Genomic DNA, 13,267 nt, shown 5'->3' with positions numbered 1-13,267 from the left:
TTTTGGCTACTGTAGCCTGTAGTGTAGTTTGAAGTCAGGTAGCATGATGCCTCCAGCTGTGTTCTTTTTGCTTAGGATTGTCTGGGCAGTGAGGGCTCTTTTTTGGTTCCATATGAACTTTAAGTTAGTTTTTTCCAATTCTGTGAAGAAAGTCTTTGGTAGCTTGATGGGATGGCATTGAATCTATAAATTACCTTAGGCAGTATGGCCATTATCACGATATTGATTCTTCCCATCCGTGAGCATGGAATGTTCTTCAATTTGTTTGTGTCCTCTTTTATTTCATTGTGCAGTAGTTTGTAGTTCTCCTTGAAGAGGTCCTTCACATGCCTTGTAAGTTGGATTCCTAGGTGTTTTATTCTCTTTGAAGTAATTGTGGATGGGAGTCCACTCATGATATGGCTCGCTGTTTGTTCATTATTGGTGTTTAGGAATGCTTGTGGTTTTTGCACACTGATTTTGTATCCTGAGACTTTGTTGAAGTTGCTTATCAGATTAAGGAAATTTGGGGCTGAGGTGATGGAGTTTTCTGAATATACAATCATGTCATCTGCAACTGGGGACAATTTGACTTCCTCTTTTCCTACTTAAATACCCTTTATTTCTTTCTCTTGCCTGATTGCCCTGGCCAGAACTTCCAACACTATATTGAATAGGAGTGGTGAGAGAGGGCATCCCTATCTTGTGCCAGTTTTCAAAGGGAATGCTTCCAGTTTTTGCCCATTCAGTATGATATTGGCTGTGGGTTTATCATAAATAGCTCTTATTATTTTGCAATATGTCCCATCATTGCCTAGTTTATTGAGAGTTTTTAGAATAAAGGGCTGTTGAGTTTGTCTAAGGCCTTTTCTGCATCTATTGAGATAATCATGCAGTTTTTATTGTTGGTTCTGTTTATGTGATGGATTATGTTTATTAATTTGTGTATGTTGAACCAGCCTTGCAACCCAGGAATGAAGCCAACTTGATAATGGTGGATAAGCTTTTTGATGTGCTGCTGGATTCAGTTTGACAGTATTTTGTTCAAGATTTTCACATCGATGTTCATTAGGGATATTGGTCTAAAATTCTCTTTTTTTGTTGTGTCTCTGCCGGGCTTTGGTATCAGGATGATGCTGGCCTCATAAAATTAATTAAGGAGGAGTCCCTCTTTTTCTGTTGCTTGGAATAGTTTCAGAAGGAATGGTATCAGCTCCTCCTTGTACCTCTGGTAGAATTTGGCTGTGAATCCGTCTGATCCTGGACTTTTTTTGGTTGGTAGGCTATTAATTGTTGCCTCAATTTCAGAGCATGTTATTGGTCTATTCAGAGATTCAACTTCTTCCTGGTTTAGTCTTGGGAGGGTGTATGTATTCAGGAATTTATCCATTTCTTCCAGATTTTCTAGTTGATTTGTATAGAAGTGTTTATCGTATTATATGATGGTAGTTTGTATTTCTGTGGGATCAGTGGGGATATTTCCTTTATCTTTTTTTTTTTTTTTTTGCATCTGTTTGATTCTTCTCTCTTTTCTTCTTTATTAGTCTTGCTAGTGTTCTATCAATTTTGTTGATCATTTCAAAAAACCAGCTCCTGGATTCATTGATTTTTTGAAGGGTTTTTTGTGTCTCTATCTCTTTCAGTTCTGCTCTGATATTAGTCGTGTCTTGCCGTCTGCTAGCTTTTGAATTTGTTTGCCCTTGCTTCTCTATTGTGTTCTTTCAATTATGATGTTAGGGTGTCGATTTTAGATCTTTCCTGCTTTCTCTTGTGGGCATTTAGTGCTATAAATTTCCCTCTACACACTGCTTTAAATGTGTCCCAGAGATTCTGGTACATTGTGTCTTTGTTCTCATTGGTTTCAAAGAACATCTTTATTTCTGCCTTCATTTTGTTGTTTACCCAGTAGTCATTCAGGAGCCGGTTGTTCAGTTTCCATGTAGTTGTGTGGTTTTGAGTGAGTTTCTTAATCCTGAGTTCTATTTTGATTCCAATGTGGTCTGAGAGACAGTTTATTGTGATTTCTGTTCTTTTACATTTGCAGAGGAGTGCTTTACTTCCAACTATGTGGTCAATTTTGGAATAAGTGCAATGTGATGCTGAGAAGAATGACTATTCTGTTAATTTGGGGTGCAGAGTCCTGTGGATGTCTATTAGGTCCACTTGGTGCAGAGCTGAGTTGAAGTCCTGGATATCCTTTTTAACCTCTGTCTCGTTGATCTGTCTAATATTGACAGTGAGGTGTTAAAGTCTCCCATTATTATTGTGTGGGAATCTAAGTCTCTTTGTAGGTCTCTAAGGACTTGCTTTATGAATCTGGGTGTTCCTGTATTGGGTGCATATATATTTAGGATAGTCAGCTCTTCTCGTTAAATTGATCCCTTTACCATTGTGTAATGGCCTTCTTTGTCTCTTTTGATCTTTGTTGGTTTAAAGTCTGTTTTATCAGAGACTAGGATTGCAATCCCTGCTTTTTTTTTTTTTTTTTTTCTCTCCATTTGCTTGGTAGATCTTCCTCCATCCCTTTATTCTGAGCCTATGTGTATCTCTGCACGTGACATGGATCTCCTGAATACAGCACACTGATGGGTCTTGACTCTTTATCCAATTTGCCAGTCCATGTCTTTTAATTGGAGCATTGAGCCCATTTACATTTAAGGTTAATATTGTTATGTGTGAATTTGATCCTGTCATTATGATGTTAGCTGGTTATTTTGCCCATTAGTTGATGCAGTTTCTTCCTAGCATCGATGGTCTTTACAATTTGGCATGTTTTTGCAGTGGCTGGTACCAGTTATTCCTTTCCACGTTTAGTGCTTCCTTCAGGAGCTCTTGTAAGGCAGGCCTGGTGGTGACAAAATCTCTCAGCATTTGCTTGTCTGTAAAGGATTTTATTTCTCCTTCACTTATGAAGTTTAGTTTGGCTGTATATGAAATTCTGGGTTGAAAATTCTTTTCTTTAAGAATGTTGAATATTGGCCGCCACTCTCTTCTGGCTTGTAGAGTTTCTGCCAAGAGATCCGCTGTTAGTCTGATGGGCTTCCCTTTGTGGGTAACCTGATCTTTCTCTCTGGCTGCCCTTAACATTTTTTCCTTCGTTTCAACCTTGGTGAATCTGACAATTATGTGTCTTGGGGTTGCTCTTCTCAAGGAGTATCTTTGTGGTGGTCTCTGTATTTCATGAATTTGAATGTGGGCCTACCTTGCTAGGTTGGGGAAGTTCTCCTGGATAATACTCTGACTTGTTTCCAAAAACAAGTCATGTTTCCAAAAATTCCAACTTGGTTCCATTCTGCCCATCACTTTCAGGTACACCAATCAAACGTAGATTTGGTCTTTTCACATAGTCCCATATTTCTTGGAGGCTTTGTTCATTTCTTTTTACTGTTTTATCTCTAAACTTCTCCTCTAGCTTTATTTCATTAATTTGATCTGCAATCACTGATACCCTTTCTTCCACTTGATCAAATCAGCTATTGAAGCTTGTGCATGTGTCACATAGTTCTCATGCCATGGTTTTCAGCTCCATCAGGTCATTTAAGGTCTTCTCTACACTGTTTATTCTAGTTAGCCATTTGTCTAATCATTTTTCAAGGTTTTTAGCTTCCTTGTGATGGGTTTGAACATCCTCCTTTAGCTTGGAGAAGTTTTTTATTACCGACCTTCTGAAGCCTACTTCTGTCAGCTCATCAAAGTCATTCTCTCTCCAGTTTTGTTCAATTGCTGCCGAGGAGTTGCATTCCTTTGGAGGAGAAGAGGTGCTCGGTTTTTAGAATTTTTAGCTTTTCTGCTCTTTGTGGTTTTATCTACCTTTGGTCTTTGATGATGGTGACCTACAGGTGGGGTTTCAGTGTGGATGTCCTTTTTGTTAAGGTTGATGCTATTCCTTTCTGTTTGTTAGTTTTCCTTCTAAGAGTCAGGTCCCTCAGCTGCAGGTCTGTTGGAGTTTGCTGGAGGTCCACTTCAGACTCTGTTTGCTTGGGTGTCACCAGCGGAGGCTACAGAAAAGTAAATATAGCAGAACAACAAATACTGCTGCCTGATCCTTCCTCTGGAAACTTCATCCCAGAGGAGCACCTGCCTGTATACTTGGCCACTTTGTTTACCTACTCAAGCCTCAGCAATGGCAGACGCCCCTCCCTCTGCTAGGCTGCTGCCTCGCAGGTCAATCTCAGACTGTTGCTTTAGCAGTGAGCAAGTCTCGATGGGTGTGGGACCCGCCGAGCCAGGCACAGGATATAATCTCCTGGTGTGCCGTTTGCTAAGACCATTGGGGAAGTGCAGTATTTGGGCAGGAGTGTCCCGATTTTCCAGGTGCAATCTGTCATGGCTTCCCTTGGCTAGGAAAGGGAAATTCCCCAACCCCTCGCACTTCCCATGTGAGGCGATGCCCCACCCTGCTTCGACTCACCCTCCGTGGGCTGCACCCACTGACCCACTGTCCAACCAGTCCCATTGAGATGAACCAGGTACCTCAGTTGGAAATGCAGATCACGCTGAGAGTTGCAGACCAGAGCTATTCCTATTTGGCCATCTTGGAACACGACTATTTGACTCTTTCTTTTGTGATTCCTTTTTTAATTTTTTTCTACCTCTTGCCTCCAGTGAATCTTCATTAGATTCTCTTCTTGTTCCTGTTTTATCATCAGTGTACATACTACATCATTCTTATGATTTCAACAATTGATTGTTCTATGGAGACACAAATCAGTATTTCAAGATAGACTCTTTAAGAGCACAACTGTCTGTTGGCTTACTTCGTCACCTTTCCTCTAACAGTGGCTTTTCTCCTGAGCTTACTGTTTCTTTTAATGATGATATCATTGTCTTCACACCAGTCATTACATTTAATCTGGACTATTATAATGATTTATGTTTGTCCTATTTTCTATTTTCTGTTTTTCCCATTTGTACACATTAAACACAGTGATGTTAAATTACCACCCATTCAAGTCTAGATATGATTACATTCCTCCTTTACTGAAAACTAGTAATGATTCTTCTACAAGCACACATTCTTCTGCAGATACCACAAACACAAATTTCTCACTTGGTATTCAAAGCCTTCTACAGTATATAACCAATGTATCTATCCCAGCCTATTCCCCTACACATATTCTGTATCCCAGACAATGTGGATTAACTTTGTGTTTGCAAATGTTTTATCATTTGCTTCCTCCCATCTTTAGCTCAAAACATTCCCTCTGCTTTGAATACACTTACACCATTTCATCATGTCAACATGTAACCATACCTGTTCATCATGTCAACATGTAACCATACCTGAGACGCTGCCTTCTCTGTAAAGTCCTTTCTTATGTTTTCAACCAGATATAAACTCTTCTGCCTCTGTGTTAGATATTATTTTACTTTTTCTTCTATTAGCATATAGAAAATATACATTTACCTTATTCCAATTTACTGGATTTTGAACTCCTTAGTATATTTTACTTGTCTTTATATCCTCTCCAGCTAAATCTTAGCACAGAATGTATTACATGAACAAATAAATATGCTTAATTTTATTTTCTTCAGCTCCTTTTGCATTTATTGAAGAAATTGATTTGCAACTGTATTAAGCTGGAAATTGTACACTTTCTGTGAGATTAACTTTTGAATAAACCAATTGAGCTAGATTTCAAAGGTTTTCAATTTTATGTTAATACTTGAATTCACTGTATTTTTTAGGATAACACTAACTGCCATAACAAATAAACCTAAATATTTTTTGTTGATTTAACATGACAGAAAGTTATTTTTGCCCACGTTAATTGTCTGGTGAAGGTGTCCCTAAGTAGCTCTCCCCTACATGTTGATTAAGAAAACCAGGCGCTCTCTCTTGATGGTGGTGGTGGTGGTTTTTATTTTTTTAAGAGACAGGGTCTCACTGAGTCACCCAGGCTGGAATGTAGTGATGCAATCATAGCTCCACTGCAGCCTCCAACTCCAGGGCTCAAGCCTCCCATCCCAGCCCTCTGAGTAGCTGGGACTACAGACACAGGCCACCACACCTAGCTAATTTTTAATTTTTCTTTTTTTGTAGAGACAGGGTCTCACTTTGTTGCCCAGGCTGGTCTTGAACTCCTGGCTTCAAGCAATCCTCCTGCCTTAACCTCCCAAAGTGCTGGGATTACAGGCATGGGCCACCATGCCTGGCCCAGGCTCCCTCTTTCTTGTGACTCCACCTACCTCTTAGGGTCATTAGCACTTGGGATAAAAGGGAGAAAACCACATGCTTCTCCTGTTAATAACTGCCATGTCATATCGGTTTAATAGGGCGTATTGCATCAGTCAGTTTAGGCTAAATTATGCTGCAGAAAGAAACAGCCTGAATGTATTAGTGGTTTACAATAATAAAAGTTTATTTCTTACTTGTATTCTGTACACTGTGGGTTGGCTGTGACCCTGTTACATGTCATCTGCATTCGGAGACTCAGGCTTAAGGGTCAGTGCCTATGTGGAACATGTTTAGTCTCATGGGGAAAGGAAAAAAGAAACTGACTTAAAAAAAAATTGGCACATGTCACGTTCACTTTCTATTTATTTGAAGTTACATGTTACATAGAGAAGAATGGCATTAATAGGATGCAGGAGTATATTCCTCCCATGGTAAGGGGCACTCCAAATTATATGGCCAAGTCTGACATCAGTAGCATAGGGAGATATAATCCTTCCACAGAAAGGAGCAGTGAATGTTTGAACAGTAAAACAATCTACCATACCATTTTTTCTTTTCACATTTTAACATTTTAAAAATTGAGATATTTCTCACGATCAGTGGTAAATTACAATTGCTTGGGAGACTTTTTTCTCTATTCAGAGATTTAAAAAATATTGGTGTATCTTACAATCCATGATATCTTAGATTTCATGAAATTTGGCAGACCTCAGCTTTGAATGTCTTTGTCTAATTCACCTATTATTTCCAAGTGTGTAGACCACTTCAAAGAGTAATATAGATTTAAAGACTGAATAGTTTAAAGCCTATATGTTCAGATTCCTTACCACTGATATAAACCTTTGTTGGTATGCTGATTTTCAGTCTGCAGTAGAGACAGCTGAAAAACATTAGAAAAATGGAATGAGAGAAATTTACAAAGGGAGACAAACAGACAAATCATCAATAAGATAGAATAGAAAGCTTAGAAATAAGCCATGTATGAGAGAAGAATGGCACTATAAACCAATGGGTGGGTAAGAAATAGTATTGAATATATAGTATTTGGAAAACTGTGTCCCTGTATGCAAAAAAATAAAACTGGGTCCCTATCTTATACCATGTGAAAAATGAACTCCAGATGGATTAAAGACCTAAATAGAAAAGTTAACACCAATAGAAAAGAACGTTCTTTAATGACATAGAAATAAGGAAAGCCTTCTTAAACAAGATCCAAAAAATACAAATCATAAGGCAAAAAAAAAAAAAAAAAAAAGGCACTGGATATGGCTACATAAAAATTAAGGACTTCTTGTCAATGAAAGATGCCAAAAATAATTTCACAGGTGAGTGATCACAAGAAGGAATTTAGAACATCTAAAACCAATAAGGTTCAGTCATGGTGGCTCATGCCTGTAATCCCAGCACTTTGGAAGGCCAAGGCACTTTGGAAGGCCAAGGCGGGCAGATCACCTGAGGTCAGGAGTTTGAGACCAGCTTGGCCAACATGGTAAAACCCCATCTGTACTAAAAACTACAAAAAAATTAGCTGGGCATCGTGGTGCATGCCTGTAGTCCCAGCTACTCAGGAGGCTGAGGTTGGAGGCTGAGGTGGCAGGATCAACCTGAGCCTGGGAGGCAAAGGTTACAGTGAGCCGAGATCATGCCACTGCACTCCAGCCTAGGCGACAGAGCTAGACTCCATCTCAAAATTAAATAAATAAATAAAATAAAATTGTATATTAAAAAATTTTATATAAAAAAACAATAAGAAGCTTATACTTTAAAAATATTAAAATTCCTGAAAATCATCAAGAAAATATGGGAAATCTTAATGGGAAAAAATAAATTGAGCAAAGGACATGGATAAGAATTACACAGAAAAAGTCCAAAACGTGAACATGTAAATGAATAGAAGTTCAGACTCAGAGAAACTAGTTATCAGGGAAATTCAAAGTAAAAAAATAGTGAGCCACCACTCTACATACAGACATTAGCCCTTATCCTGAAGTTGTATATGTAATTTCCATGTGTCTTATGCCAGTAAGAAATTAGATTATTATTGTATGCATTTCAAAATTTTGCACAAAACACATAGTGATGTATCCTTTTGAAAAGGATTTATGCAGTTTTCTCACTCAACATTATATTCCTAAAATGTTTATCCACGTTGATACATATAGATCTGGTCTATTAATTTTAGCTGGTGTTGAGGTTTTTTGTTTATTTCTCAGTATTGGTCATTCAAGAGTTTCCTTTATTGTATGAATGCATTTTAGTTTATCTGTGTCCATACTAATAATGCCGATGATTCTACTTTTGTACTTAAATAATACAGCAATGAACGTCTTTCTCTATGTCTCCTAGTACATACATGCGAAAGTAGAATTCCACGTCAACAACTAGAAGTGCTAAGTTGTAGGTTAGGTGCATCTTCAATTTTACTATATATAATAAATTGTTCTCCAAAGTGATTGTACCAATTTATACCATTTTCTGCTATTTCCTGCTGTATATTTTGAATTCTTCTTTCCTTACATTCTAGCCAACACTTGTGGTATTATCAGATTTTACATATGTTTTGGCTAGACTTTTTAAGGTACTGAAATAGTGCATTTTGCTTTTTATGTATTTTGGAGACAGGGTCTTGCTCTGTCACCCAGGCTTACTGCAACCTTGACCTCTTGAGTCCAAGCAATCCTCCCACCTCAGCTTTGTGAGTAGCTGGGACTACAGGAACGTGTTGCCCCACCCAGCTAATTTTATTATTACTATGTGTAGATTATTTTTAGAGATGGGGTCTCCCTATGTTGCCTAGGCTGCAAGGAAACCATTTTTAATCTATGTTCACCAACTTTAAGTTTTATTAAAGATAACCCATGGACATGGCTGGAATCCTGTGAACTGTCTACTTTTTAGTGAGAACCTCTGTCTTCCAATTATGCCCTTTCGACTGACTGCACCTTTTAATACTTACATGAAATAAAAAACTCAGTTGCCCTATTGGGACCAGGCAATAGTATAAGTAAGTAAAATGGGCCATGTGTAAGAGACAATAGGGAATAGTGAAGTAAAGAGTGCATCTGGATCTCAACAGTACAACAGTTACTTAGTTCTATCTAATATTTGCCTTTGAGAATGTTTGTCTACATTTGCTAGGTCATCTGAAGCTAGTAATTTTCTAAATCTTTATATATAAAGTATTTATATGTAAAATATCCAGATTTTTAAATGTTTTTACCTAGTTCAGTTTAGTAAATGCTATAGGCTAAGCAGAATACATTTGTAGGTGATATTGTTCTGGTGCACATGGGATAAGCTAAACGAGCCTACTCCATTCACTCCCCTAGATCATATATCTTAGAAAAAGGATTTATCGCTTTGGAAGGCCGAGGCGGTTGGATCACTTGAAGTCTAGAGTTCGAGACCAGCCTGGCCGACATGGTGAAACTCCATCTCTGCCAAAAACAAAAACAAAAACAAAACAAAAATTAGCCAGGCATGGTGACATGTGCCTGTAGTACCAGCTACTCAGGAGGCTGAAGCAGGAGAATTGCATGAACCCAGGAGGCTGAAGTTGCAGTGAACCAAGATCATACCACTGCACTCTAGCCCAGGCGACAGAGCAAGACTCTGTCTCATAATAAAAAAAAAAAAAAAAAAAAGAAAAAAAAGAAAAAAAAAAAAAGAAAAAGAAAAAGAAAAATGATTTTTTTCCCAATAGTTTCACTAGTTTGTGTTCAGTTTCTGTCATTTTTTTCACTGTCTCACAACAGATAGCTCTATTTCATTTTTCCTACTCAGATTTGATTGGCAGTATTAGTTAGGGTTTTCCAGAGAAACAGAACCAACAATATATAGATATGGATAGACTGATTTCTTATAAAGAATTGGCTAACGTGATTGTGGGGGCTAAAAAAAAAAATCCCACAATCTTCCATCTGCGAACAGGAGATCCTAGAAATCCACTATAGTTCCAGTCCAAGTTCAAAGGCCTGAGAACCAGAAGAATTGACAGTACAGGTTCTATCAGAGTCCACAGGCCTGAGACCTAGAGCACTGATTATTTAAATTCTATTCCAAGTCCAAAGGCTTGAGAACTAGGAGCCAAGGCTGTTCTAGTTCAAAGACAGGAGAAGACTGATGTCCCAGCTTAAGCAGTCAGACGGAAAGAAAAGTTTCCTTTCCTTTGCCTTTTTGTTTTATTCAGATCCTCAACAGATTGGACAATGCCTACCCACATTGGGGAAGGCAATCTGCTTTAGTCCGTTTACCTATTTAAATGCTAATCTCACCTAAAAACAACACACACTCAGGAATAGTGTTTAGCCAAATATCTGAGCACTCCGTGACCCAGTGACCTCAACACATAAAATTAATCATGACAGCCCTCCCTATTGTCAAGTTGACCCCCAAATGCCATCTCTTTAAACCATATTTAACTTTCAAATAAAGACAATAACAAGATCATAATTCTGCCTAACATGGTATCATTATCCCGCAAGTAACCAAAAACTCGCTAACCTCTTTTCCAAAAGAGGATGTAAAGTCCTTGAGTGACGTTTACTCTTCTCCTTTATAACCTGTAACTTAAATACTGTGATGTAAAATTAACCATACCTAGATACTATGTTATAAGGTCAATACATCTTATGTTATGTGATAAAGAAATGAGAGGCCAGGAACGGTGGCTTACACCTGTAATTCCAATACTTTGGGAGGCTGAGGTGGGCAGATCACTTGAGGTCAAGAGTTCAAGACCAGCCTGTCCAAAATGGTGAAACCTTGTATCTACTGAAAATACAAAATTTAGTTGGGCATGGTGGTGCACACCTGTAATCCCAGCCATTCAGGAGGCTGAGGCAGGAGAATCGCTTGGAGGCAGGAGAATCGCTTGAAGCCAGGAGACGGAGGTTGCTGTGAGCCAGGATTGCGCCATTGCACTCCAGCCTGGGTGAAAGAGCAAGACTCGGTCTCAAAAAAAAAAAAAAGAAAGAAAGAAAGAAAGAAAAGAAAAAAAGAAATGAGAAGAAAAGAACCAAAGATAATCGCTACACACACGCGCGCACACACACACACACACATTCACGACAAAATAATGATGAAATACGACAATTATAGTCTTCATTTCTGTAACTGGTCACATGGCCATAGCTGTTATTTAAAACTACCTTCTCCACTACCCATTCTTTATTCCCTTTGCCATCAGCAAGCACCTCAGCTAGTTGGGATCTGTACCTGGTGGGGTATTATGAACTGAATGTTTTTATCCTCTGCAAAATTCATATGTTGAAATTCTAATGACCAACGTGAGGTATAAAGAGGTGTAGACCTTGGGAGATGATTATGTCATGAGGGCTCTGCCATCTATGAACCAGGAAACAGGCCCTCACCAGACACTGAATCTACTGGTGCATTGATCTTAGACTTCTAAGCCTCCAACACTGTGGGAAATAAATGTTTGTTGTTAAAGTCACCCAGCCTGCAGTATTTTTGTTACAGTAGCCTGAATGGACTAAGACATGGGGTGACCCAAACCTTCATTCCTAAAGAATTTGGGCCACTAGTAGTCCAGCCTGAACTGGGTTGTTCGAATTTTCCATTGACCTTAATCACAGAGCATTGTGATATTAAGAAGTACCCTAAGGGATCTCCTGTATTTAGTAGTCCAGTTTCCCTGTGGGAGGCAGAATCAAGCAACATAGCCAACACAGTAACTCCCTTCTTTGCCTGTTGATTCAGGAGCATAAGAAACCCAAAGTGGCTGGATGGCAGTCTTAACTTCTAGTTCAGTGAATCATTGTTGTGTGTCCTGGTGGAAGCATTCCTCCTTCTGGAACAGACCTCTAGTCCAGCAGAGCATGAGCAGAAACAAAAAATTTTCTAGTGGATGACTAGGGGTAATAGTGAGTAGTACCATTCCCATTTCCACCCCTTGATTCCTGGCCCCCAAAATCCTAGTTATAAGAGAAACAGCACCATATATTGGACACTGATTCAGAGCATATACAGCCTTCTGGAAAGCCTTGTCCCAGCCCTGCAAGGTATTGTCACCTAGCTGGCCTTGGAACTGAGTCTTAAAAATGTCATTTCACCATTTTATCAAACCAGCTGTCTCAGAATGATGGAGAACACAGCGAGACCAGTGAATTCCATGGGCATGAACATTGATCACAGATTGTCTCAGAATGAAAGTGTTCAGTCTCTTACACTTAAAAACCACAGAAACAAATTATTAAATCACTTCCAACTAGATTTAAGCAATAATACTAGCATAGTGCCTAAGAGTATACATCAGTGCTGTCCAATAGACATGTAATGCAAGTCAAAATTGTAAGCCACATATATAATTTTAAATTTTCTAGTAGCCACCTTAAAAACGATAAAAAGAAAGAGGTGAACTGATTTTAGTAATATTTCATTTACACTAATATATCAAATCATTATCATTTTAATATGTAATTGATGTAAGCAATCATTAGTTAGCTATGTTGCATTATTTCTATGATAAGTCTTCAAAATCTAGTGTCTTTTACATTTACAGTATGTGTCAATTTGCACTAGCCACATTTCAAGTGCTCAATAGCCACTTAAACTCATCCATACCATTTAACCTCATCTGCCTCAGCAAACTGCTTAATTCATCTGCCTCATCTGTCAAAGGGGAATCATAATAATGCTACTCTGTCTGGTGGTTGCAAAGATTAAATGAGGCACATAGAAAACACTTAATATATGTTATTGTACTTGGGATCATTAGATGGATGGATGGATAGATAGATAGATAGATAGATAGATAGATAGATAGATAGATAGATAGATATCTGTAAGGGTAAAATCATGCTGAATGCACTAGATAAACGACAAGCCATTTTTCATGAGTCAGTGCTTTCTGTGTGCTAATATATATTATTGTATGAGAATCTATCTAAGCAAGGTCTTTGTATGGTAGCTATTGAAACAAATGTTTCAGATGTCTTTAAATAAAAGCAGAAAGTAACTGCTTATGATTTAAGACAGTCAGGAAAGAGATTATGTTCTTGTCAAGCTTGTTCTGTGTTACTCATTTTGCTTTCTATACTGTTTGAAGGAGAAATAATCGAGAATCCGTAAAGACAAAGATAGAAAAAC

The 13,267-nt window shown here is 38.3% G+C and overlaps 1 protein-coding gene across 4 annotated transcripts in view; it reads left to right on the top strand.

The window, feature by feature from the left end:
• Positions 1–13,267, top strand: part of COL24A1 (collagen type XXIV alpha 1 chain) — a 392,042-nt gene that overhangs the window by 219,035 nt on the left and 159,740 nt on the right. The window lies entirely within an intron of this gene.

Source organism: Macaca thibetana, chromosome 1 (genome assembly GCF_024542745.1).
Source record: "Macaca thibetana thibetana isolate TM-01 chromosome 1, ASM2454274v1, whole genome shotgun sequence".
NCBI lineage: Eukaryota > Metazoa > Chordata > Mammalia > Primates > Cercopithecidae > Macaca > Macaca thibetana.
This window is presented reverse-complemented; position numbering and strand designations above follow the sequence as displayed.